Consider the following 4,959-nt stretch of genomic DNA (forward strand, 5'->3'; position numbering starts at 1 on the left):
ATTGCCTGTCCAGATACTTGACTCCGCAGGGCAGATTTCTGATCCTTAAAATTTTTCTTTGGGATAAGAAATTTACACTGGCCTCTTTTTATGCGCCCAATCATCAACCCACTGTGGCTCTTACGCAGTACTTGGCGACTCTGAAGGGGTTCGCAGAGGGATCTATCATAGTGGGTGGCGACCTGAACTGTGCCCTACATCCCCAGATCGATACCTCCACCGGGAAAACTCTGATACCCTATTCCAAATTGAACTCCCTTTGTTCTAGACTACACGATCTTAGACTAGCAGATATGTGGCGTACTCTACATCCCACCACCAAAGATTATACCTTTTACTCCAACCCACATAATATGTACTCCCGTAAAGATTATATATTGGCGAGCCACTCTGTACTTGATTGGAACCCTGTTACTTCTATAGAATCTTGTCCCTGGTACTACCATTCCTCAGTATCCCTCTCGCTCCAGATTCCTCTAATGGGCCCTAGAGAATGGACGTGGAGGTGTAATGACTCCCTGTTTAAGGACTCTATTTGTGCGAAGGCGGTTTTAGAGGCAATTACCAATTTCATAGGGAACCAGGTTTCGGACCCTACTGCCCTAACTTTACAATAGGAGGCTATGAAGGCGGTGGTCCGAGGGGTCCTAATTCAAACAAGGAACTCGGCTTAAAAGGATCAGATTGCAGGATATTATACTTACTAGTAATAAAATTCGCTCCTTGGAAAGCCAACATAAACAAAACATGTCCCCAGCGGTATTTTTAGAACTGACTGCTGCTAGGACTCACCTTTTGAAGCTGTACGACCTAGCATACCAACGCCATCGTGATCACTTCCATAAACTAATTTACCAGTATGGGTATAAATCTGGCCGATTGTTAGCACGGGGCTTACACCCTCGCACTTCCACTACCTATATCCCGTCTATCCGGACTGCTAAAGGCGGCTTGACATCCATCCCTAAGGAGATCTTGCAGACTTTTCATAACTATTATGCCAATCTCTATCAAATCTGTCCATCCCATGCAAGTCCACCCTCTCTACAAAATTATATAACCAAAACAGCCCTTCCGACTTTAGATTCCGAGGTGATATCCCAACTGGAGACCCCGTTTTCTGAAGAGGAGGTTTCTGCCGCTATACGTGCTACCCTGACTGGGAAAAGCCCTGGCCCTGATGGCTTTACTCCGCAGTTTTATAAACTCCATGCCCTTAATCTTGTTCCTTTTATGACCAAGGTGTTTTCTTCCATCTCCGTCGATACGCCATTTCCTCCACAGAGTTTGGAAGCTCATATTACGGTCCTTCCTAAGCCTGGCAAAGACCATACCGTTTGCTCTAATTATAGACCCATATCATTGATTAACGTTGATGCAAACATTTTTTCTAAATTGATTGCCAATAGGTTATCTCCTGATATGCTCTCATTGATTCATCTGGATCAAACTGGGTTTATCTATGGAAAGGAAGCTGGGGACAATACTATTAAGACTATCCTGCTGACCCAATTTGCTAAGTCTACAGGTACTCCTATGTGCCTACTGTCCATAGACGCTGAAAAGGCCATTTATAGGGTTTGTTGGGAATTTTTGTATTCAGTGTTACGCCAGGTAGGCCTGGGCCCCAATATGGTCTCTAGAATTGCTGCATTGTATTCCTCACCCAGGGCCCGGGTGCGGATTAACAGCACCCTTTCTGATTCTTTTCAAATCAAGAATGGTACAAGACGGGTGTAATCTTTCCCCATTGCTTTACGCCCTAGTTATGGAACATTTGGCTGTAGCCTTGCGTCGCAATCCGGATGTTAAAGGGATCAAGATAGGCGATACCCATTATAAATTCTCCTTACATGCAGATGATCTTCTGCTATATATAATATCCCCTCATATCACGATACCTTCAGTACTGAAGGAATTCAACGAATTCAGATCACTCAGCAATTTCAAGGTAAACTACTCCAAATCCGAACTTCTAAATGTTACCTTAAACTCGACCCAAATGTCCACTATACACAATAATATGTCCTTTAGGATTTGTCCTACTGCCATTAAGTATTTGGGTATAATGATACCATCGGACCCTTCTGCTTTGTTCTTACTTAAATATTCCCATGCATATAGTAAAATTCAATCCGACCTTCAGAAATATGACTCCCTGCCTCTTTCCTGGTTCGCTCGCATAAAAACTCTAAAAATGGATATTGTCCCCAGATTGTTATATATATTCCAAATGGTTCCCATATTTTTACTGCATATTTGCGTAAAATACATGTTTTGAAAATTCCTATGGAATAAGAAGCACCCCAGATTGGCATTCGGCATATTTGTTAAACCCAAATGTAGAGGAGGAGTGGGGGCCCCTGATATTGTCTCCTACTATAGGGCATCGGTCTTAGTGGGCCTGACAGACTGGTTTCTCAGTTGGGAGTTGAAAGAATGGGTGCTACTGGAAGAACTTTTGTCTGAGTTTGAGTGAGTCTCCGGTCTCTTCCATGGGTGGACAGGTCGTTAATAGGGCTGACTAAATCACTTACTATGGATTTATTAAGTATTTGGGATATTCTCCTTAGATCGGGCAAATTGTCTACGAGACCGGGACCCATGACACCATTGTTCAATAACCCAGCATTTCCGCCGGCATTGAGGGCTGCCAAATTCTTATCCTGGTCTGCCTCCGAACACCGTCACCTAAAAGATATAGTTCATAATGGGCAGGTCCCCCCTTTATCCTTCCTAGACCTTTCATACAGGAGTAAGCTGCTATCCTGGCTTTCGTACAAGCAATTAACGTCATTAATAGCTTCTTTTACAGATCCATCCTTACTACACAGAAAAATGATGGAATTCGAGCAGTTAGTTAGCTCACCTGTTCGCCCTCCCCATATTGTCTCAAGGCTATATGAGCTTCTCACACAAAATCCTGAGTCTATAACCCCTATATACACCAGATATTGGGAGAAGGACTTGGCTGGTCTCATAACTGGAGACGACTGGGTCACGTCATTTACCCTCACACACAAGCTGGCATTGACTTGTAACGCCCAGGAGGTTAACTCTAAAATCTTGTCTAGGTGGTATTGTTGTCCTGTGGATCTGCATAGATATTCTCCCACAAACTCGGACCGCTGTTGACGATGCCTGTCACATAGGGGGACAATGCTTCATATTTGGTGGGAATGCTCAAAGATATATCGTTTCTGGGATCTGATTATTCAGATATTTATTCAGATAACCGACTGCTCCGGTTCTACAGTACCCAATACCCCTAATGTGGCCCTTTTGTCTATGATCCCGGCCTCGCTTAAAAGTATTAAAAGAGGTGCCCTACGGCATTTTCTTACCGCAGCTAGAGTTCTTATCCCGAGATTGTGGAGGCAGCCTGTTGCTCCTTCTATAGCTGACTGGGTATCCCCCCCCCCCCCCCCCCCCCCCCCATTGGGCGGCATTGTTCTTTTTATTATTGTTTTTTGTTAAAAAATGTTTACACACGTATATAGCAATATAGGCGGCATAAGATTGTTAGAACATTATTTATGTTCCCTGCTTCTATGAGTATTTTTGTATATTCGTGTTGATTTGTTTTATTGTGATTCATGAAGGCTTTGACAGATTATTGCTACGTTTATCAGAGTATATGCTGTATATAAGATGTGTATTTTATGCTCATACGAAGCCAATGTCGGTACGGGTTAAGAAGCTTTCTTTGTTTACGTTTAAATGTTTGCTATGTATGTTTGTCTATTTTCCTTGAAAACTCAGTAAGGCTGATTGACACAAAAAATACATCTCCTGCACCCATATCTAGAATTCTTCCTGGAAAATCTTGGTATGGTGAGTGAGGAACAAGGAGAATGTTTTCACCAGAACGCTAACATTATGAATCTAGATACATTACAACCCCATGTTCTAAAACTATATTTGTGAGTATGTTATTACACTAATTTTATTTGTATCGAATTTAATAAAAGATTTTACCTAATTTTGGAACAATAACACAGCTGTATTATGTTGGGAGCATACAATCATCAACAGACTGTTTCAAGTTTGTTGTCCCTCATTATTGTAGTGTATGGATTTTTATACGAGCAGAAAGTGAGTTCTAATAAATTCTATTTGGACAAACAGGAGGTGTATGTTTTAGGGGCAACATGAAAAGTCATACAAGGCACAGATGGGGATTGAACCCATGATCTTTGGTTTACGAGACCAACGCCTTACCACTTGGCCACTGCGCCACCTGCTGGTTGTTTGTATGTATTAGGAATTCTCATCTGACAGCCTAGAGGGTGTTTGGGTTGCATCCAAATTATCTATATGACTATAAAGGATCTGCTACCTTTCCTTTTACTGGGGCTCCCTTTGCCATAAATTATAGGTCTGTTCCAGCCCACATTTGGGGTGTCCAAACAATATATATGAAAAATGATGAATTCATCTTTTTTATGAATTGTGCTAGCTAGCAGTGAAACATTTAGATGGCTTTCCCCTTTTAACTTGGTCACCAATGGCTTCAAATGTAAAATTCTGAACCTGTCTTGGAATCAAATATGAAATAGAAATGAGAAAGTTGCCACAAGGCACAGATGGGGCCCATGATCTTTGGTTTACGAGACTAAAGCTGTACCACTTGCTCCCTGTCAGACACCTCATTATGGATGACTGACTGATTCCTGAAACTCAACATGGATAAAATAGAACTCATCATCATCTCCCCCACTCACATTCCAAATCTCCCCCTGACATATATCTAACTGTTAACAACACTGTTATTCGTCCCTCCCCTCAGGCACGTTGTCTTGGCGTCACCTTTGACTCGGCCCTCTCATTTACCCCCCATATTAAGAACATTTCCAGGTCCTGTCACTTTCATTTACGCAACATCTCCAAAATCCGCCCCTACCTGTCCCCTGAGACCACCAAACTCACAAACTCTTGTACACACTCTTATCATCTCCC

At 42.3% G+C, this 4,959-nt stretch overlaps 1 non-coding gene across 1 annotated transcript; it reads right to left on the reverse strand.

Moving 5' to 3' along the window:
- Nucleotides 1-4,166: 4,166 nt before the first annotated feature.
- Nucleotides 4,167-4,238, reverse strand: TRNAT-CGU (transfer RNA threonine (anticodon CGU)). The gene has a single exon. It is a non-coding gene; the product is annotated as a tRNA-Thr (tRNA).
- Nucleotides 4,239-4,959: the final 721 nt, after the last annotated feature.

This window comes from Pyxicephalus adspersus, chromosome 4, assembly GCF_032062135.1.
Source record: "Pyxicephalus adspersus chromosome 4, UCB_Pads_2.0, whole genome shotgun sequence".
NCBI classification, from domain to species: Eukaryota; Metazoa; Chordata; class Amphibia; order Anura; family Pyxicephalidae; genus Pyxicephalus; species Pyxicephalus adspersus.